This window comes from Cervus elaphus, chromosome 25 (assembly GCF_910594005.1).
Source record: "Cervus elaphus chromosome 25, mCerEla1.1, whole genome shotgun sequence".
Taxonomy (NCBI): Eukaryota; Metazoa; Chordata; class Mammalia; order Artiodactyla; family Cervidae; genus Cervus; species Cervus elaphus.
The window spans coordinates 14,803,575-14,827,119 of record NC_057839.1 but is presented as its reverse complement, the minus strand read 5'-3'; the positions used below and the strand labels follow the sequence as shown (position 1 = coordinate 14,827,119).

Below are 23,545 nucleotides of genomic sequence, written 5' to 3'. Positions count from 1 at the left end.
TGTAACATCCTTTTCCTGTACTTAAGTTTTTGTTGAATGTGGACCTTGTAAGACAACTTATTACCTTTCAAAAAATGCAAGCTAATAGTCTTGTAACTGAGGAGTTTAGTCCACCTATATTGATTACAGGTCTGTTTTAATGCCTTCCTACTGTCTTATTTTTACATTCTGTTAGCTCTCATTTTTCCTTTTTATTTGGTTTCTCTTTTTTGCTTCTTTGGGTTACTGGAGATCTACTTTTTCCTCATTCTATTTTTTCTTCTGCTTGTTTTATGCTCTTAGTGTTTTTCCTAGAAATCATTTTAATATGCATATTTAATTTTTAAAGTCTGAATTTAATCAGCATTTCTACTCTGAACAATATAAGAAGCATATGACATTTTAATGTTGAAGGGAGCTGTTCCTGACATGTTTTATTAATCAGGGATTTTAGTTTTTAAATTTATGTCTTAACTCCATAAATTAGATATTATTGTTTTATTCCATTGTTCATGTTTAGATACCAGTGCAGTACTATTCTTGATGCTTATTATTTTCCTTGTAATTTAAGTCTTCTTGGAATCCTTTTCTTCATGAAATCTGTCATGTAGGAGATCTTTTTAGATCTGGTGGTGGCAAATTCTCTCAGTTTTTTATGAAAGGTTCACTGTTTTATCCTATTTTTAAATGATAGTTTCACTGGGTAAATAGTTCTACCATGATAGTTATTTTATCTTCAGCAGTTTAAAAACAATATTCTAATATTTCCCCCTTTCTGTGTTGTTGAAAAGTCAACTGTCTAATTGTACTTTTATAGTAAACCTGCCTTTCTCTCAAACTGGTTTTTATTTTACTTCTAGTTTCTCTAAAAGGTAGCTCCATCAGCTTTCTATTTGATTTTCCTAGGGATTTACTGGGATGTCTAAATCTAAGAATTGGTCTTTGCATAGAGATAAAAATTCAGTTATACAATTTTCATGTAACTTAAACTCTAAGTTTTCCTGTGATCTTTTCTAGCAGTCTGATTACACTGGATCATATCTCCCCATGCTCAGTATCTCTAAGCCTCTCTTTCATATATTTTTACTCTTTTTCAAATCCTTCTATTTTCTTTTAACTTTATATCTGATAATTCCACCACCTCCTGCCTTTGTGGGTCTGTTTCGATAGTTGGTTGTTTTGCTCATTCTTCCTTGGGGTGGCCTGTTTCTCCATGTTACTGCGATCTGGGAGGTGGGGTGGAGAGAAGGATGGTGGTGCATGTTCCTTGAAATTTGACCCATAAGAATTCATTTGAAGCCTGGATTTAAAGAGGATTTATTTTGCTTCTGCTAGGTATCTGTGGACAATACCAACTTGGGATCATTGTAAACACTTTATATGTATGTGCGTGCTAAGTTGCTTCAGTCATGTCCACCTCTTTGCAACCCTATGGACTGTAGCCTGCCAGCTCCTCTGTCCATGGAGTTCCCAGGCAAGAATACTAGAGTAGTTGCCATGCCCTCCTCAAGGGGATCTTCCCCACCCAGGGATCAAACCCCCATCTCTTATGTCTCTGGCATCAGCAGCCATTTTTTTACCACTAGCACTCTTTGAGAAGGCCAAAGATGTAGAGGTATTAGGATTTATGATTGCAGACCCCTGTCATTAGAAATTCATCAAAGAGACATTTTAAAATATTTTTCCATCCTTATTTTTCATTTGTATTATACAAATTAATTGATGGAGTCTTTTATTGTAAGTCCTCTTATATCCTCTTTGAGAACACTTAATTGTCATACAAAGTGAAGAGAATAAAGAACATCTAAAGGCTGGCTAATTATAACCCTGGATTATTTTTAAATGAAACTTTGTTAGGATCTCAGGCAACACAATCCAATGTATCTTACTTTTAAAGTCAGTTTCAGAGCATTTCATAAGGCAATGGTAGCAGAATGAGTTGATTTTAAAGAGTGCTTGCAGCTGCTGCTGCTGCTAAGTCGCTTCAGTCTTGGCCGACTCCCTGCAACCCCATAGACGGCAGCGCACCAGGCTCCCAAGTCCCTGGGATTCTCCAAGCAAGAACACTGGAGTGGGTTGCCATTTCCTTCTCCAATGAAGGAAAGTGAAATGTGAAAGTGAAGTCGCTCAGCCGTGTCCGACTCTTAGCGACCCCATGGACCGCAGCCTACCAGGCTCCTCCGCCCATGGGATTTTCCAGGCAAGAGTACTGGAGTGGGGTGCCATTGCCTTCTCCGAAACAGTGCTTAGGCAGGCTCAAAATGTGAATGAGGAAAACATGGAAGTTCCAAGTTAACATTAAATATTTATGTGGAAGTTAAGATTTAGAGATTTAGAGATTCAGACGTGGGTTTGCTTCCCAATGTGAATGGGCTGGGTGTACCAGTGTGGGTCCTGTGTTTAAAAAAAAGAGTAGTAAACTTCAGAACATGCTAAGTGAAAACCCTTAGGTGCAGAACAGTGTGTATAGCCTGCTGCCTTCGTGTAAAAATAGGAGGGGACGGATATGCATTTCCTTGTGTGTGTGCATGAAGTACCAAGGGAAGGATTCCCGAAACTCCAAATATTGCTTGCCTCTGGAGATAGGAACTGGATGATGGGGGAGAGGGATGCGGGACAGACGTAATACACATTTTTCCACGTGTACCATTTTGAACTTTAGAGTTTTGTGCCATGAAAATATATTATCTATGCAAATAAATGGATATATAGATGCCTAGATAAATATAATGACAGGAAGTTGATGAGTAAATGAGAGAGTGAATGAATGTGTCCTTTAACTGGATGCACCATGTACTAGCTATTGTCTGAGCCCTCTTGCCTTCACTTCCTTATCTGCAAAATGCAGAAAATGGCATCCACCCCTCACTGGATTGTTGTGTGAATTAAATAAGACAAGTAGTCAGAACAAAGTGTAGCACATAGTACATAAACACACACAAAAATGCTAGTCTCTTTGTTTTGCTAGATATTGAGAACATGGGCTTGTGTTCATCTACACCTCAACCTATAAGTAGGTTCTCCTACTTCTGTGAGATATTGTGCAGAATTTTTAACTTCTCTTGCCTTCAGTCTCTATAACTGTAAAATGTGAATAATAATATAACAAAAGCAATAGTCATGAACTCAAAAAGCCATCTCACTGATATTTGTTGATATTAGAAAATAATTGTTGATGTTTTTCAGTGTGGTGTAATGGTATTTTTATTTTTAATGAGTCCTTGTATTTTATAAATACATACTAAATCTTCATGGATAAAAATATCTAAGATTTGCTTCAAAAGAATTAATGATTGCCATAAATGAGACATGAGCTCATGACGCTCATTAGACTACTCTCTCTGATTTTGTGTATGTTTGAGTTTTTCCCTAATAAAATGTTTTTTCCCCCCAGGGGGCTGTCATTAGGTGAGAACATACATCGTCCAGTAGCAGGTATGTAGGCATGACTCAGTGAATGGCTACTGGAAGCAGGTGTAGAGCTGGTGGTTACAGCAGGAGTTGTAGCATCCTATCTGCTTTTATTAGCCTCAGTTAGATGGTCAGGAACAAAAGCTTACAGCAAAACAATGGATTAACTGATACACATGAGGCAAACCATCCTATATTTAATTATCCTGATGAAGATCCCAGCTTTCTGACATATGGGAAAGTACCAACCTATACTCCCACCCCCAATGCAGAAATCTGCAGTGTCTTGACACTCAACAGTCACAGCTCTCAGCCCAAAACCAGACTCTGGAAACCAGTAGGATTCTCTTTCCATTTTTAAATGGCAGCAACCATTTTAACTTCATTTGAGCTCCAATTTTCAGCTTAAACAGTACCCAACAGAATGGGTGTTTTCTTTTCTTTTCTTTTTTTCCATGGAAACATACCTTTGCAAGCAAATACCTTATTTTCAGCCATTTAACCCTGAAGAATGAAGTACATTTCAGTTACTGATGTATGGCCAGTTTTAACTTGAACACTCATCAGTATTGGAGGAGCGGGGATTTGAAAATACTGCCTTCAAAAAAAAAAAAAAGTTTTCCCTTTAACTTATTTTTACCCTTCCCACCTCTGTCTCCATGGAAATGGGGTCAGAGGCCACAGGGAGCTCTTAGGGAGCCAGCAGCTGAGAATGAGAGTTCGCACTTAGAGATTTCAGCTGAAAGCTATAAACTCCTTCATAAAGACCAGCTGAGTCTTGGCCACTACGGTCTCTGATTTTTTACACTGGTAAATAAGGTGCTTTTTTTTTCCTATGTGGAGGAGGATGTGATGCTAGTAAGTAAAAACCATTTTTGCATTTAAACTTGAAATTCTTCTCTGCAGTAAATCAAAGACATCCTTTAAGAAGTTATTTTCAACTTAAAAGTTTTAAATGGTCATGCACATTTGAAATTAAGCAATTATCACTAGTTTTACCTCTGTCCTCCTTTCAAGCTTATGATAGTATCAGATATTTGAAGGAAAACATGTGTGAGCTAAATCATTGCATACTATCAGTTGTAAATGATTCTAATGGAATATCACTGCAGCACGATTCAAAATCATTTGAACGAAAATAAAAATCTCCAGAATACGGGTGGTCAGTATCATTCCACAGAATGTTTTATGAATTAAAGTATAATTTACTATTACTTCCTTGTTTTTCTTGAACTGTTAACACTATTTCTTTCCTTCTTTCCTTTATTTTTTGTGCTTGAAGGGTTCAGTTTATTTTCTTATAAGCCATTTGAAAATATCCGAGAAGGCTAAATACTCAAATATGCCAGCTATGTTAAATTATTTTTATATATTCTACATTATCCTGTTATTCAGTAGCATCCAAGTAATTATTGAAACAGTATGAAATATAAATATGGTTTGAAAAAGCCCTGGCAAGTCCTGATTACATTTGGAGTTAAAAAGTCTGTGTTTCAGGCTATTCCCTTTTTTTTTTTAATATTCCTTTTCTCTTTATGCCACACATCTTTATAGTTCATAGTTTATAGACTCAGCATTATTCCCAAGCAAATTTTTCAAAATTTCATCATTACTCTGACATAGAACATTCAGTTATTACTTTTAATCATTAATCGCACAACTGCTCTGAAATTTCCAGAATTTAGTTTGAGTAAACATCAGAACTACAGCACCTCTCTCAGGGGCGGTAATCAATCTCTCTCTCTCCCATACACTCTCTCTCTCTCTCTTTTGTGTCCACCAGTCTCAGGATATTGCCTTCTTCCTTAGCATTTCCTCTGTCTCTCGGCCTCCTTGCCTGTCTCTGCTGAGCCCTCGCGGTGTCCTGGGTTGAGCCCTTATTCCACTTTCCTTTGCTCGCGGAGTGAACAGAACATTGTGTTCTGAAGCTGCCCCAGCACACATGCTTCACAATGCTGCCAAGTTTGCAGCTGACCAATTGGCCTACTTTAGAGGGCCTGATTTATAAAATTTACAACCCTTAATTTCCACCACCCCACTCTTCCTCCCCAACACACCCCTGAAAAAGAGTGTGCCAAATGTACTGATAAATCAAGCGTCCTTTGGTTTCGTTGCAACAAAATCAGCAGTCATTTCTCTCCCCTTCATTGGCTCTCAGCCTTGCCATTCCCTCCTGAATAGATGGAAAATAGTGGTTGATGTGTTGTAGGAAGACATTTGATAGTGGCCGCCTCTGAATTAATAACTCATTTTAAGAGAAATGTACTAACAAAATCATACGCTCCTCAGTTTCTGGAACTGCACTTCTAAGGTAATTCCTGTTCCAAAAACCAATTCAGACAAGTTTGTCTTCTTCCAAATTAGGAAGGTGGAGTTGGATCCTTGATTTTTTTTCAATGAGGTTGGGTCAGGCGGGTCTCCTGGGTTACAGGCAGATTCTTTACCTTCTAAGCCACTAAGGAAGCCCCTTTTGTATTTAGATATTTTGAATACTCCTTCTTGGCATTTGACTCATTGAAGTTTTTCAAATAGATGCAAGGTCAAATAGGATGGGTTTCCCTGATAGCTGAGTGGTAAAGAATCTGCGTGCAATATAGGAAACCTGGGTTCAATCCATGGGTTGGGAAAATTCCCCTGGAGAAGGAAGTGGCAACCCACTCCAATATTCTTGCCTAGAGAATTCCATGGACAGAGAAGCCTGGCAGGCTACAGTCCATCAGTTTGCAAAGAGTCAGACACAACCGAGCGACTAACTTATAAGAAGGCCAAATAGGAGAAGGTGAGGATTTAATGGAGTAAAGAAAAGCTGTGGAAATTGGTTTCTCATGATTTTAGTGATTTCTTATGGCTTTCTTTTTTTTTTTTTCCTGCTCACTTCTTTAAGAAAAGGAGCCCTATCAGAGTAGATCTGAAGATTTACAAGGCCTGATGTTTCTTAAATAGGGAGCCCTCTTTATGAAAGAGATGAAACTAGATTCAGGGTAGAAATCTATTTTAAATGAAAAACAGAAATGATAACAAATTACAAATTCCAAAAAGCATCCAGGAAAATAGCATTATTATCCCTAGTATTAATTAACAATCATTGTTACTGTTACAATTTAACTGGTTGACCCACATATATAATGCACATTTTCCCTGTATGTTTGTTTTTATACGCTTTGATTTTCACATGGTAAAAATTTTATAATACCATTTATTATAAAATTTAATAATAAATGAGAGAATAGAAAGATAATTTTGTCTTTCTGCTGGCATAGTAGATAGAAATATATTTTTTGTTATTGATGGCTTAGAAAAGGTTTTTTTAGCTTCAGAACTTGTTGGTCATCCCACAGCTCAATTTCTTGCCCTAAAGGTGCTTTGTGTCCTAGGAAAGGCCCTCAGAGGCTGCAGACCTTTGATATCACTGGAGAGGGCTCCAGCTGGCCATTTGGCCATAGCCTCAGGGGCTGATTCAACTAAGCCAGGTCTGGCATCCGGTAAGTCCTGGGCAGGAGGAGGGGGTTGCAGGGCAAAAGGTGCCCTGATAGGGGAGCGGCATTTTAATCAGAATCTTCTTGATGCCAGAGTTGGGCTCAGGGTACTTGGAGAGGCCCCCATGTAGTATAGAATGTCACTAGGCACCAACAAAATTTAAGGGGTTCCTAGGAGCCCACTGATCTTCCCTGTAGATCAGGATATAGAGGACAACCCCCTGGCTGGCGCAGGGTCTGTGTATCCATGAGTTCCAAATCCCTGAGCAAGACACACAGAACAGGGGGCCCATAAAAGCAAGCAGCCATGAAGACTGAAGTTCATTAGTTTTACTGAGAATCTGCCTCTGTAGCTGAGCATATAGTGGACATTCAGCTAACTGAAAACAACACTGACTTCCCAAGTGAGCCCAAGTGAGCCCTACTTAATATATGTGAAATTATAGGGTCCATAGGCAGGTTCATGACTATATCCTTATCATTTAGGACAGTACCTAGCACATGGTTGGAACTCAATAAATATTTGCGAAGTGAATGAGAAGTATTTTTTTCTGAATATTTTTCCATTTGCAGAGGGGACCAAAGTTAGTTACCAACACCTCTTATTTTCCTGGGTTAAAACAGGCCAGCCAACTGGAAGCCACTGGATATTGCGCACTTTTAATGTCTTCATCCACCCTTACTCTTTCTTACATCATCCAAGCTCCTTCCCCCCACAATGGGTGGCAGGCAGGACTTTAAAGCATAGTTTAAGCATCATGTCATTTTCTTTTCATTTTGAGTACATGCTCTTTTGCTGTCCAGATAGTCAAATGTCAAGCCTTTTCAGCTGGGATTCTTCCAGTTATGCTATAAGGCCCGAACTTTTTCAGAGTACAAAAACTGTTTACCCTTAAAAAAACTTAGTTAAAACATTGAGAGATTTTTCAAAATATGAGTATGTTTTCTTCTTATTTCTTGAGGATTCTGAGATGCTCCTTTTAACCTATTGGAAGAAGATAAGGCAGTCATCGTGTTTAATGTGGGGATTATTGTGACCTTTTCATTTCTGAAGCCTGCATGTCAGAATGTGGCCATGTCATTATCACCATAGTGAGTAGCGATGGAAAGAACGCATGAAACTCATAGATGACATAGAATTTTATGCTGACAAGTGACATCCTGTATCCTACCTCTTTATTAGTGAGGAAATTGCTGGTCAGAAAGATTAAATGAATTGCCCAAAGTTATAGTCATGACTGGCATTAATCAGAAGTTCTAAAAGGCAGCATAATAAAGCTATTCCTCAAAATAAGTTTTGGAACTTTTCTTATCTTTTATATTCATTTCCTCATCAACTTGTATCTCTAATACTATAAATCCAGTTAACTGTCTCTGCATCAGTAATGTTCAAAAACCCAATGTTTTATCAATATAAGATACACTGGAAACTGAGTCAGAGATGCTGCCTTGGAGGAACTTGACCTTGGCATGGTGCTGAGCACCTAGTGAGCATTTGAAGAACACTTACTGAAATAAACTGAGTACACTGAATCTTTGTCTCTAATTTCCTATACAACACTGCAAAATTTTATTCAACAAGCACTTATTAAACCACTGCTCTGAGTTAGGTACTTTGCTTATAGGGGACTACATTGAAAATTAAGAAACAAACCCTGCCTTCCAGGTGATCTTTGTTCAGTGAAGAAGACAGATGCATAATCTGTTAGTTTCTGTGGCTGTGTTGTTGTTGTTCAGTTGCTCAGTCAAGTCCAACTCTTTGTGACCCCATGGACCGCAGCATGCCAGGCATCCCTGTCCTTCACCAGCTCCTGGAGCTTGCTCAAACTCATATCTGTTCAATCGGTGATGCCATCCAACCATCTCAACATCTGTTGTCCCCTTCTCCTCGTGTCTTCAATCTTTCCCAGCATCATGGTCTTTTCTAATGAAAATTGGCTCTAGACATCAGGTGGCCAAAGTATGGAGTTTGGAGTTTCAGCCTCAGCATCAGTCCTTCCAATGAATATTCAGGATTGATTTCCTTTAGGATTGTCTGGTTTGATCTCCTAGCAGTCCAAGGGACTCTCAAGAGTCTTCTCCAACACCACAATTCAAAAGCATCAGTTCTTCAGTGCTGAGCCTTCTTTAGGGTCCAACTCTCACATCCATACATGACTACTGGAAAAACCATAGCTTTGACTTGATGGACCTTTGTCAGCAAAGTAATAGCTCTTCTTTTTAATATGCTGTCTAGGTTTGTCATAGCTTTTCTTCCAAGGAGCAAGCGTCTTTTAATTTCTTGGCTGCAGTCCCTATCTGCAGTGATTTTGGAGCCCAGGAAAATAAAGTCTGTCACAATGGCTGTGTAGGAAATTACAAATTTAGCAATTTAGTTTATTAGCTCACAGCTCTGCAAGTCAGAAGTCTGGGTATAGCCCAAGTGGGTTCTCTGCTCATGGTCTCACAGGGCTGAAATCAAGGTGTTAGGTAGGCTGCATTCTTGCCTGTTGCTAGCATCTGACTCCAAGCATTTGTGCTTGTGACAGAATTCAGTTCCTTGGGATTGTGGGACTGAAGATCCTTCTAATCATCAGCCGAGGGTCGTCCTCAGATTATAGAAGCTGCCTCCCTTCCTTGCCCTGTGGCCCCTTCCATCTCCAAGCAAGTACAAGATTATCTTCTTTGTATCAAATCCCTCTCACACTTCAAGTCTCTTTTGAAGAGCCTCATCTCTTTTCAAAACTGACCTGATCAAGTAGGTAAGTCCCACAAAGAGTAATCTTGCTATCTTAAAGTCAAGCAATTTGGCACACCTTTTGCCATATAGGTTATATAATCATGGGAATAACATCTCATATTCACAGACCCTCCTCCAAGGCAATGCGAGGGAATTATACAAAGGACTCATTGAGGGGTCATGTTAGAATTCTGCCTGCTGCACATAACAAAACATTAGCATCAACCAGGATAAATGATATATTGAACTAGCTACAAAGAGCAACGAGAAGCCAAAGAAGTGAACAAATAGCTCTGCCTAGGGAAATATATAGAATTAAGGCAGGAGAAAAGGTAAAATTTAAGCTGGTCATAGAGAATGAATAGGAGTGCAACAAATAGAGAAGTCTCATGTGTGTGTGTATGTTGTGTGTGCATGTGTGAGTGTTTTCTTTCTTGTTTGAGTTCATGGAGCCTGCCACCTCTGGGAACTACTATCCCTAATGCTCAAAATATCAAGCCTAGTCATGGATTCATAAGAAAAGTTTAATAAATATTTTGATTGATGCACTATCTAAGTTATGAGCTTCGTATTATAGAATCTCAAACCTCTTTTTCTTACGCATCAGAGATTAAAAATATAATGTTGAAAGTCATGTATTAGACAATTGGGGAAATCTGAATGCTTTTATGATATTTGGTTAAGTTCAGTCAATCAGTCATGTCCAACTCCTTGTGACAGCGTGAACCACAGCATGCCAGGCTTCCCTGTCCATCGCCAACTCTCAGAGCTTGCTCAAACTCATGTCCATTGAGTTACTGATGCCATCTAACCATCTCATCCTCTGTTGTCCTCTTCTCCTCCTGCCCTCAATCTTCCAGCATCAGGGTCTTTTCAAATGAGTCAGTTGTTCCCATCAGGGGGCCAAAGTACTGGAGTTTCAGCCTCAGCATCAGTCCTTCCAATGAACATTCAGGAATTATTTCCTTTAGGATTGACTGGTTTGATCTCCTTGCAGTCCAAGGGACTATCAACAGTCTTCTTCAACACCACAGTTCAAAAGCATCAATTTTTCAGCACTCAGCTTTCTTTATAATCTAACTCTCACATCCATACATGACTACTAGAGAAACCATAACTTTGACTACATGGACCTTTGTTGGCAAAGTAATGTCTCTGCTTTTTAATATGCTGTCTAGGTTGGTCATAACTGTTCTTCCAAGGAGCAAGCGTTTTTTAATTTCATGGCTGCAATCACCATCTGCAGTGATTTTGGAGCCCAAGAAAATAAAGTCTGTCACTATTTCCATTGTTTCCCCATCTATTTGCCATGAAGTGATAGGACCAGATGCCATGATCTTAGTTTTTTGAATGTTGATTTTAAGCCAGCTCTTTCACTCTCCTCTTTCACTTTCATCAAGATGTTCTTTAGTTCCTCTTCACTTTCTGCCATAAGGGTGGTGTCATCTGTGTATATAAGGTTATTGATATTTCTCCCAGCAATCTTGATTCCAGCTTGTGCTTCATCCAGGCCAGCATTTCACATGATGTACTCTGCATAGAAGTTAAATAAACAGGGTGACAATTACTGTCTTGATGTACTCCTTTCCCGATTTGGAACCAGTCTGTTGTTCCATGTCTGGTTCTAACTGTTGCTTCTTGATCTGAATACAGATTTCTCAGGAGGCAGGTCAGGTGGTCTGGTATTCCCATCTTGAAGAATTTTCCACAGTTTGTTGTGATCCACACAGTCAAAGGCTTTGGCATTGCAAATAAAGCAGAGGTAGATGTTTTTCTGGAAGTCTCTTGCTTTTTCGATGATCCAACGGATGTTGGCAATTTCATCTCTGGTTCCTCTGCCTTTTCGAAATCCAGTTTGAACATCTGGAAATTCACAGTTCATGTACTGTTGAAGCCTGGCTTGGAGAATTTTGAGCATTACTTTGCTAGTGTGTGAAATGAGTGCAATTGTGCAGTAGTTTGAACATTCTTTGGCATTGCCTTTCTCTGGGATTGGAATGAAAACTGACCTGTTCCAGTCCTGTGGCCACTGCTGAGTTTTCCAAATTTGCTGGCATATTGCGTGCAGCACTTTCACAGCATCATCTTTTAGGATTTGAAATGGCTCAGCTGGAATTCTATCACCTCCACTAACTTTGTTTGTAGTGATGCTTCCTAAGGCCCACTTGACTTCACAGAGCCAGGATGTCTGGCTCTAGGTGAGTGATCACACCATCATGATTATCTGGATCATGAAGATCTTTTTTGTATAGTTCTTCTGTATATTCTTGCCACCTCCTCTTAATACCTTCTGTTTCTGTTAGGTCCATACTGTTTCTGTCCTTTATTGTGCCCATCTTTGCATGAAATGTTCCCTTGGTAGCTCTGATTTTCTTGCAGAAATCTCTAGTCTTTCCCATTCTGTTGTTTTCCTCTATTTCTTTGTATTGATCACTGAGGAAAGCTTTCTTATCTCTCCTTGTTATTCTTTGGAACTCTGCATTCAAACGGGTATATCTTTCCTTTTCTCCTTTGCCTTTTACTTCTCTTCTTTTCACAGCTATTTGTAAGGCCTCCTCAGACAACCATTTTGCCTTTTTTCATTTCTTTTTCTTGTGGATGGTCTTGATCACTGCCTCCTGTACAGTGTCACGATCCTCAGTCCATTGTTCTTCAGACACTCTATCAAATTTAATCCCTTGAATTTATTTGTCACTTCTACTGTATAATCATAAGGGATTTGATTTAGGTCATACCTGAATGATCTAGTGGTTTTCCATACTTTCTTCAATTTCAGTCTGAATTTGGCTACAAGGAGTTCATGGTCTGAGCCACACACAGTCAGCTCCCGGTCTTGTTTTGCTGACTGTATAGAGCTTCTCCATCTTTGGCCGCAAAGAATATAATCAATCTGATTTTGGTGTTGACCATCTGGTAATGTCCATGTGTAGAGTTTTCTCTTGTGTTTTTGGAAGAGGGTGTTTGCTATGACCAGTGCATTCTCTTGGCAAAACTCTATTAGCCTTTGCCCTGCTTTATTATGTACTCCAAGGCCAAATTTGCCTGTTACTCCAGGTGTTTCTTGACTTCCTACTTTTGCATTCCAATCCCCTATGATGAAAATGACATCTTTTTTGGGTGTTAGTTCTAAAAGGTCTGTAGGTTTTCATAGAACCATCCATCTTCAGCTTCTTCAGCATTACTGGTCAGGGCATAGACTTGGATTATTGTGATATTGAGTGGTTTGCCTTGAAAACGAACAGAGATCATTCTGTCTTTTTTGAGATTATGTCCAAGTACTGCATTTCAGATTATTTTGTTGACTATGATGGCTACTCCATTTCTTCTAAGGGATTCCTGCCCACAGTAGTAGGTATAATAGTCGTCTGAGTTAAATTCACCCACTCCAGTCCATTTTATTTCACCGATTCCTAAAATGTCAATGTTCACTCTTGCCATCTCCTGTTTGACCACTTCCAATTTGCCTTGATTCATGGACCTAACATTCCAGGTTCCTATGCAATATTGCTCTTTACAGCATCGGACTTAACTTCCATCACCAGTCATATCCACAACTGGGTGCTGTTGTTGCTTTGGCTCCATCTCTTCAACCAACATGGGGAGTTCATCTTTCAATGTCCTATTTGCCTTTTCATACTGTTCATGGGTTTCTCAAGGCAAGAATACTGAAGTGGTTTGCCATTCCCTTTTCCAGTGGACTGCATTTTGTCAGAACTCTCCACCATGACCCGTCTATCTTGGGTGGCCCCACACAGCATGGCTCATAGTTTCACTGAGTTAGAGGAGATGGTGGTCCATGTGATCAGATTGCTTACTTTTCTGTGATTGTGGTTTTCATTCTCTCTGCCCTCTGATGGAGAAGGATGGGAGGCTTATGGAAGCTTCCTGATGGGAGAGACAGACTGAGGGGGAGACTGGGTCTTGTTCCCCAGTCTAATATAAGTTCTGGCAGCTCTATGTTGGGGTTGATGATGACCTCCTCCAAGAGGGCTTATGCCGCACCCAGGTCTGCTGCACCTAGAGCCCCTGCCCCTGCGACAGGCCACTGCTGACCCGTACCTCTGCAGGAGACACTCAAAGGCGGGTCTGGCTCAGTCTCTGCGGGGTCTCCTGGCGCGCACAAGGTTTTGCTTGATCCCTTGGAACATCTCTCGCGGGTATGGGGTTTGATTCTAAATGCAATTTTGCCCCTTCTACCATCTTGCTGGGGCTTCTCCTTTGCCCTTGGATGTGGGGTATTTTTTTTCAGTGGGATCCAACATTCTCCTGTCAATGGTTGTTCAGTAGCAAGTTGTAATTTTGGAATTCTCGCAAGAGAAGATGAGCACACGTCATTCTACCCAACCATCTTGTCCTTGTTAATTGATATTAAATATTTTAAAAATATTGTTAAGTATCATAATGGTCTCATGGATTTATAAAAAGAATCTTTATATTTTAGAAATATATATACACAACATTTGCTAATAAAATCATACAGTATCTTGAAAAAGATAGTAAAATTTGATTTTCTAAAAAGTTTTAAGATATTTGGAAATAGTCATGTGTGTACACATAAATGTGTACATATAGAAAACTATACCACTGATTTTTAGTAACTGACTTCTAGTAACTTCTCCTGTATTTTTCTCTTTTGCTTATCCTGCCCTTTTATATTAGGGATGTTCAGGTACTTATTAATTAAAGAGATTTCAGTTTTAAGCAGCAGAATCTGACTCTACTTAATTCAAGGGAGTTAAAAGGGGAAATTGCTAGAAGCCTGGTTATCCAGTAGCAGTAGCTAGTCACTAAAGATAGCCCCCAATGAACCACACCTCCCAGACTCTGCGACCTTACATAGGTCCACACTGAATTTCAGTTGGCACTTTCACTCTTTTGTTGTGATTTGTTTGTATTCTTTTGTCCAGTTTTATTGAGATTTAGTTGACATTTAATATTGTATGTTTAAGATGTACAAAATAATGATGTGTGTATTTGTGCAAATGATTACTACAATAAGATTAGTTAAAAATCCATCACCTTGCGGAGTTACAAATTTTTTTCCTTGTGATGAAAATTTTTCAGATCTATTCTTTTATCAACTTTCAACTATATAATACAGTATTATTAAACGTACTCACCAGCCTGTACATATACCAGAATGTATTTATTCCATACCTGGAAATTTGTACATTTTTACTACCTTCAACTAATATCCCCAATACCCTCAACCCCTTCTCTGGCAAGCAGCAATCTATTCTCTATTTCTATGAGTTTTGTTTTCACTTATAAGTGAAATCAAGTGAAATCATATAGTATTTATCTTTCTCTGTCAAACTTATTTCACTTAGCATAATGCTGTCAAGTTTTATCTATACTGTTGAAAATGACAAGATGTCCTTTTTATGGCTGAACATTATTTCATTTTTTCCTATTTAAAAAAATTTGAGATATAATTGGCATCTAACATTACACTGGTTTAGCGTTTTTAAACATAAAGATTTGGTATATGTATATATCATAATATGATAACCACAATAAGTTTAGTTAACATCCATCAACACACACAATTACACTTTTTTCTTGTGATGAAAACTTTTAAGATCAGCTCTCTTTACAACTTTCAAATATGCAATATAGTACTGTTAATTATAGTCACCATAATATATGTTACATCCCCAGGGCTTATTTCCTTTATGATTGGAAGTTTAAACTTTTTGGCTACCTTCAGACAGTCTGCCCACCCTAGTCCCTTGTTTCTGGCAACCACCAATCTGTTCTGTATCTGTGATTTGGGGTTTTGCTTGTCTGTTTGCTTGATTTTAGATTCCATGTATAAGTAGGATCAATCACATGCCATTTGTCTCTTTCTGTCTGACTTATTTCACTTAACATATGCCCTCAGTGTCTACCCATGTTGTCACAAATAACAAGATTTCCTTCTCTAGTGGCTGAAATACATACATATCACATTTTCATTATTCATTCATTCTTCAATGGGCACAAGTCATTTCTATATCTTGGCTATTGTTAATAATGCTGCAATGAACATGGGGGTACATATACTTTTTGAGTTAATATTTTCATTCCCTTTGGTAATATTTATTCCCAGAAGTGAAATTGCTGTATTAAATGGTAGTTCAATATTTAATTTTTTGAAGATCCTCTATACAGTTTTCCATAGTGGCTGCACCAAGTTACACTCTCACCAACAGTAATGTGGGAATTTTGCTCCACATTCTTGCCAACATTTGTTACTTCTTGTCATTTTTCTAATAGCCATTCTAACAGGTGTGTGATTTTGATTTACATTTCCCTGATGATTGTTGATGTTCAGCAGCTTTTCAGGTACCTGTTGGCCATCTGCATGTTATCTTTGGAGAAATGCCTATTTAGCTCCTCTACCCTTTTTTTTTTTTCTCTACCCATTTTTAAATCAAATTTCTTGTTTCTTTTTTCCCCTCAGTTGACTTGTATGAATTTTTTATGTATTTTGAGTACAAACCCCTCATCAGATATATGATTTACAACTATTTTTTCCTGCTCTGTTTTCATTTTGTTGATAGTTTCCTTTGCTGTGCAGAAGCTTTTTACTTTGGTGTAAAAAGCTATATTTGTTTATTTTTGCTTTTATTGCCTTTGCTTTTAGTGTCAAATACAAAAAAAAAAAAAAATCATTGCCAAGAGCAATGTCATGGAACCTGTTTTCTTTTAGGAATTTTATGATTTTGGGTCTCATGTTTAAGCCATTGATCCATTTTGAGTTGAATTTTAAGTATGGTATTGAGTAGTGTCCACTTTTAGTCTTCTGCATGTGGCTGTTCAGCTTTACCAGCACCATTTGTTGAAGAGACTGTCTTTCCCAATTATGTGTTCTTGATTCCCTTGTTGTAAACTAACTGATTCTATACATGTAGGTTTATTACTGGACTCTCTTTTCTGTTCCATTTATCTATGTGTCTGTTTTTTATGTCAGTACTATACTCTTTTGATTACTGTAGCTTTGAAACATAGTTTGAAATCAAGAAATGTGTCGCCTCCTGTTTTATCCTTTTTTCTCAAGATTGTTTTAGCTATTTAGAGTCTTTTCTGATTCCGTACAGATTTTAGGATTATTTGTTCTATTTCTATGTAAATGTCTTTAGAATTTAGATAGGGGTTATATTGCCTCTGTAGATTGCTTGGGGTAGTATGGACATTTTAAAATATTAACTCTTAATAATAATGAGATACAGCATAATTTTTTAGACTTGTAAAAAAAAGTAAAAATAAATATTAACTCTTCTAACCCATGAGCATAGATCTTCACTTACATGTGCCTACTTCAATTTTTTTCATCAATATCTTATGGTTTTAAATTTACAGGTCTTTTACCTCCTTGGTTAAATTTATCCCTAAGTATTTTGTTCTTTTTTATGCAATTGTAAATGGGATTATTTTCTTAATTTCTCTTTCTGATAATTAGTTATTAGCATGTAGAATGCAACTGATTTTTTATTGATTTTATATATTCAAGCTTAATTGAATTTTTTATTAGTTCCAATAGTTTTTTTGTGAGGTCTTTAGGGCATTCAATACATGATAGGATGCCATCTGCTAATAGTAACAGTTTGCTTCTTTCTGATTTGGATGCCTTTTATTTCTTTTTCTTGTCTAACTGCTCTGGCTTGGATTTCCAATACTATATGAAATAAAAGTAGCAAGAGTGGGCACCCTTGTATTGTTTCTGGTCTTAGAGGAAAAGCTTTCACCTTTCCACTATTAATAATGATGTAATTTGGGGGCTTGTCATATATGAGCTTTATTATGTTAAGATATGTTCCCTCTGTATCTACATTGTTGAGAACTCTCATCACAAATGGGCTGAATTTTGCCAAAAGCTTTTTCTATATCTATTGAGATGATTGTGTGACTTTTATCTTTCAATTTGTTAATATGACATATTACATTGATTTGCAGATGTTGAATCATCCTTACACTGTTGGAATAAATCCTAATTGATCATGGTATATGATCCTTTTAATGTATTGTTGGATGCAGTTTACTAATAATCAGTTAAAGATTCTTTGTGTCTAAGTTTATCAGGAATACTGACATGTAATTTTCTTTTCTTGTGGTGTCCTTTTCTGGTTTTAGTATTAGGGTAATACTAGTTTTGTAAAATAAGGTTGGAAGTGTTCCCTTTTCTTTTTTCTGGAAGAGTTTCAGAAAAATTGATGTTAGTTCTTCTTTAAAAGATTGGTAGAATTCACCAATAAAACCATCTGGTCCTGAAGTTTTATTTGTTGGGAGGTTTTTTATTAATGATTTGATCTCCTTACAAGTAATCAACCTATTGAGATTTTCTATTTCTTCATGATCCAGTCTTGGTAGGCTATGTGTTTCTACGAATTTATACATTCTTCTAATTTGTACAGGTTTTTAGTGTTCATGTTTGTCTTTTATTATCCTTTATGCTTCTGTGGTACCAGTTGTAATGTCTCCTCTTTCATTTTGCATCCTCTTTTTTTTTTTTTTTTTTGGTGAATCTAGCTAAAAGTTTATCTATTTTGTGTGCTCAGTTGCTTCAGTCATCTCTGACTTTTGCGACGCTATTGACTATAACCCTCCAGGCTCCTCTGTCCACAGGATTCTCCAGGCAGGAATACTGGACTGGGTTGCCATTTCCTTCTCAGAGTATCTTTCCAACCCAGGGTTCCATCTCCTGCATTGCAGGCAGATTCTTTACTGGCTGAGCCATCAAGGAAGCCCTATCTATTTATCTTATTTAAAAATAAAAAATAAAAAAACAGCTTTTGGCTTCATTGATCTTTCCGTTGTCTTTTTAGTCTCTATTTCACTTATTTCCTTTCTGATCTTTGTTATTTCCTTCCTTCTACTAACTTTGGACTTGGTTGTTTGTTTTTTCCTTCTATTTCTTGAGGTATAAAGTTAGATTTTTTATTTGAGATCTTTTTTGTTTCTTAGTAAGCATTTATCATTATGAACTTTCCTCTAAGAGCTGCTCTCTTGCTACAAACCACACATTTTAGTATGTTGTATTTCCATTTTCATTTGCTTCAAGATACTTTCTGATTTCTCTTTTGATTTCTTTGTTGACCCAATGATTGTTTAGTTGCAGGCTGTTTAATTGCCACGTCTTTGTGAATTTTCCAGTTTTCTTTGAATTGATGTCCAGTTTCATATCACAGTTAGAAAAGATGGATGGTATGATTTTAATTTCATTAACTTTATTAAGATTTGTTTTGCGGCCTAACATTTGATCTATCCTGGAGTAAGTTTTGTGTGAGCTTAAGAAGAATGTATTTTCTGTTGTTTGGGCATGGAATGTTCTGTATATGTCTGTATATGTTCTGTACATGTGTGTGCTCAGTCACTCAGTTGTATCCAATTCTTTGTGACCAGTCTTCTCTGTCCATGGGATTTTGCAGGCAAGAATACTGGAGTGGGTTGCCATTTTCTACTCCAGGGGATCTTCCCCACCAAGGAATTGAACCTGAGTCTCCTGTGTCTTCTGCATTGGCATGCAGATTCTTTACCACTGCATCACCTGTTAAGTCCACACAATTTAATATGTGATTTAAGGCTAATTTTCCTTATTGAATTTTTGTCTGGATGATGTTAACATTGACAGGTATCGAAGTCCCCTACTACTACTGGATTTCTATTTATTTCTCCCTTTAGGTCTTTTCATATTTGCTTTACACATTTTGGTGCTCTTATGTTGGGTGGACAGATACTTACAATTATTATATACCCTTGATGGACTGACCCCTTTATAATGACTTCTGTGTCTCTTTGTCTAATATGAGTATAGTTACTACACTTTTCTTTTGGTTCCCATTTGTGTGAAGTAATCTCTTCCATTCCTTTATTTTCAGTCTGTATGTATTCTACATCTGAAGCAAGAGTCTTAGGCAGCATATAGATGGGTCGTGTGTTTTTTTTTAATCCACTCAGCACCTTGTTGTCTTCTGACAGAAGAACTTGGTCTATTTACATTAAAGTAACTATGAAAGGTATGGACTCATTGCCATTTTGTTAATTATTTTCTGGCAGTTCTGTAATGCCTTTTCTTCTTTATTCTTCTTTTGTTCTCTTCCTTTGTGATTCATTGATTTTCTATAGATTTTTTTTTCTGTGACTGCTTTCAATTAACAGAATGCCACAGACATGATGTTGTAACAGTGAGGGCTCTAAACCTTAAGAAGGTATTTTTATACGGGGAGTCCTGACCACCACATACACATGGTGCCGTCAGAGCCTCACCTGAAGCTTACATCCTGTTGGACCAAATGGACTTAACTTACATATATATAATAGGTAGCAAATTTCTTTTATGCTTAAACCTTTATATTCTGTATTTTCTATTAGTTATAGCTGAAATGATCTTTGTATAAGGGCCATTACCAAACAAGAGAGAGTTTTTATAAGCTAGGCAAATACCTCAAGAGAGGGGTTTGGGGAAGAAAAGATACATGTATATGTATGGTTGAGTCCCTTTGCTATTCACCAGAAACTACCACAACATTGTTAATCGGCTATACCCCAGTAAAAAATAAAAAGTTTAAAATGTAAGGGGAGAAAAGGAATGTAACGCCTTTTCACTTAGATCACTTAGAGCTGTCTTGTAAGCACAGAAATCTGGGACAGTAGAGGAGGATATGAGGTCACACGGTATCCTATTGCCTTTACAACTCTTCACGTCACCTGTGAGGAAGGGAGAAAGATGGGAAAGTAACTAAACCTACTGAGCCCCTACTACGCGCTAGGCCCTGGCCTTGGTTCTTTATGTATCTTATTGAATCTACACAAAAACCTTTGGAGGAGGTCCTCTTAACACTGCAGATGTAGAAGCTGCAGCTCTGAGGGGGTAACTTGGTGAACATTGTGTTGCTGTCAGGCAGGTCTTCCATCTGGCTGCAAAGCTCCTTCTCTTCCCCTCTCTCCTTTGTTCAATCCTGGAAGCACCCTTTTATATCAGCTCTGTTATCTCCACCATTAAGCATAATTATCAGTGAGGATTAGGAAAGGAAGGCATAAAAGCAACTCTGGGCACAGGAAGCCCTGGAGATAGGATTAGAGGGATAAGATTTGCCCTCATCCTCACTCTGTTCCTTGTACGGGCTATTACATATTCATGGCCATACGTGTTCCATGTAGAACCACTGAATGCTGAAGCATAAGAGAACTTTGTGTCATCTACTCTTATCTTTTCTTTCTACAGTTGATGAAACTGAATCCAGAAAACTGAAATGACCTGCCCTAAAGCCACACCGTTAGAGACAGTGCTTGAACTAGAACCAGAGGGTGCTTTTAGCTCCACCTCTCTGGACTATAGCATAGCATTATTTCAAAGTTCCGACTCTGGAACCACACTACCTGGGTTCAGTCCTCAGCCCTGTCACTTCCTGAGTGGGTTGGGCAAGTAATTTCCCCACCTGATAAATGGAGCAAATAACATCACCTCTCTCTTGGATGTGAAGCACATAAAACAGTATCAAGAACACAGTGAGTGCTATGTGTTTCTTACCATTGACCAGCTTACAACTCATGGTCTTGGTGACATTGATTCTTTGCCCATTCTGGCCCTGTCTTGAGCACCTCCCAGGAATCTTGCTATACTCCAGTTACCTTCAGTGTGAACTGAATTACAGTCTTTCAGTCATCTGCCTATATCTGCTCTAAAAAAGAATTTTTGATCCATGTGCTATGAGGTAAGGGAGACAATAGGACAAGACCCCTAATTTTGGTCCTACTATCTCTAACCTTTAGTTTTCCCTTTTTGCTTTTCTCACCTGTTGATGGCAATAGAAGGAGCAGGGCTCAGAGTTCTCCTCATCTCACCCTCTCAATTTTGAAATCTGCCACTAGGAAAGGTTCTGATAAGCTAATTCTTGGGTAACTTACTGATAAGGCCTAACCAATAACCTATGCTTCTAGGAACATTTTGGAGTTTTACAACAGGTTAAAGCCTAAACCAAAAGATCTCTAATGTTAGTGTTTTGGTATGAGTTAGGAGAAGGATAGGTTTGCACTTTGGTTTTGTGTTGCTGGTATGGGACTGAGGAAAAGGAAAGGGAGGAAGCCCATGTCTTTCTTATGAACTCAGGTTCTATCCTCCAGGCTGGGAGTGAGCTAACCATGTGGGCAGTTGGGGAGAAGTACTGAATTTCTTCCCAGGATTTCTTGAGGCAACTCAACTAGGATAGAAAATCAGAATTTCTTTCAGGGGAACCAAAGAGTGGGGGTAGACGGTGACTCCGCCAAAAAATAGAATGTTTACTGAGAACAAAAACATGCATCATATCTAAGCCAGAATAGGATAGAGTGACCCACAAGCAATGCCAGGAATGAGTCTGAGCCCTGACCTTACACTCTTTTTTAATTTGAGCTGGCTCTGTGCACTATGAGACAGTAACAGATTCAAGGTCCCAAAACATGTTCACTTGTTGCTGCCCTTTCTTGCTGTTCTCAGGGTTGGTACACCTTCTAAAGAGCTGTGGATGGAGGAAGCCATTGACTAATGTGACCAAGACTTACTTGGACTCCTGGAAAAGCAAAATTCCAGCCAGGCCCATCCATCAGCCCACACAGAGCTCCCTCTGCACTTATTTCAAATAAAGTTCTGTGGAAATGTAAGGAGGAAGTGGATCTACAGAAACTAGAAATCCAAATGTAACAGTTCGTCTACTAGAGGAGAAGAGCTAGATCAGGAACCTAGTGATGGGCATGGGAGTAGGGTGGGCAGCAGGAGCAGGAGCAAAAACGCATGCCTTCCTGATTGTGGGTCATTATAGGCCTTTATGCAGCAAACACTAGCTACAGCCTTAATAGATATGTTTTCACACATTAAATAACATGTTTCACACATTAGATAACATGTTTTCACATATGTATATCACTGGTTTTTCAAACACATTTGGAAGCTATAGTGTAGTAACATGATTAAGCTGCTACTAAGTCGCTTCAGTCGTGTCCGACTCTGTGCGACCCCAAAGACAGCAGCCCACCAGGTTCCTCTGTCCCTGGGATTCTCCAGGCAAGAATACTGGAGTGGGTTGCCGTTTCCTTCTCCAACATGATTATCATCCCTAATTTATAATTCATTGTCAATGAATGCATAGTAAAATTCAACGACTCTTATACAGGGTTCCATGAACTTATTTTGACTTGCAAGAGAACTTCTTGTTCTTGTAAAGGTTGGAAACACTGGGCTATGTATATGTCTTTTCATTGTCACCACCATGTGATTTCAACCCAGTGCTCGGTGACAACCTAGTGGGGTGGGATGGGGACAGGACAGGAGGGGGATTCAGGAAGCAGGAGACATAAGTATACCTGTGGCTGATTCATATTGATGTACAGAAGAGGCCAACACAATACTGATGTTCTTGATCACTGCCTCCTGTACAACATCACAAACATAGTTCTTCAGGCACTCTGTCTATCAGATCTAATCCCTTAAATCTATTTGCCACTTCCACTGTATAATCGTAAGGAATTTGCTTTAGGTCATACCTATGTTCACAGACAGATTCTTAACCACTAGACCACCAGGGAAATACTATTTTATTTTCTTTTATTAAAACTGTTGACATCCAAACCAATGCTTATATATATAACATTGAAGAAGTGATACTTCAAATTTATATCCTCCTTCATCACCTTTGTACTCCTCCTCATCAGCACCAAAGAATCAGCTGCCCTTTGTGTTTTGTTGGGAAATCCATGTTCACAGTATCTGTTCCCATGTTTAGTAAGCAGACTTTGTTTCCTTAAGTTGAGACACCACCTCTGTGACCTGACATTTATTTTAGGAGCCAGAATGACTCTGGTCCCTAAAATAAATCTCAGGACAGTCAACAAATTTCTGAATATCCTATGATAATTGCAAGGCTTCCCTGGTGGCTCAGTGGTAAATACCTGCCTGCCAATATAGAAGATACAAGCTCAATCCCTAGATCAGGAAGATCCCCTG

The 23,545-nt window shown here is 38.3% G+C and overlaps 1 long non-coding RNA gene across 1 annotated transcript; it reads left to right on the top strand.

The window, feature by feature from the left end:
* The first annotated feature begins 6,777 nt into the window (after positions 1-6,777).
* LOC122683877 lies at positions 6,778-22,498 on the top strand. Its single transcript, XR_006337861.1, has 3 exons — positions 6,778-6,872; positions 9,395-9,607; positions 22,043-22,498. It is a non-coding gene; the product is annotated as an uncharacterized LOC122683877 (long non-coding RNA).
* Positions 22,499-23,545: the final 1,047 nt, after the last annotated feature.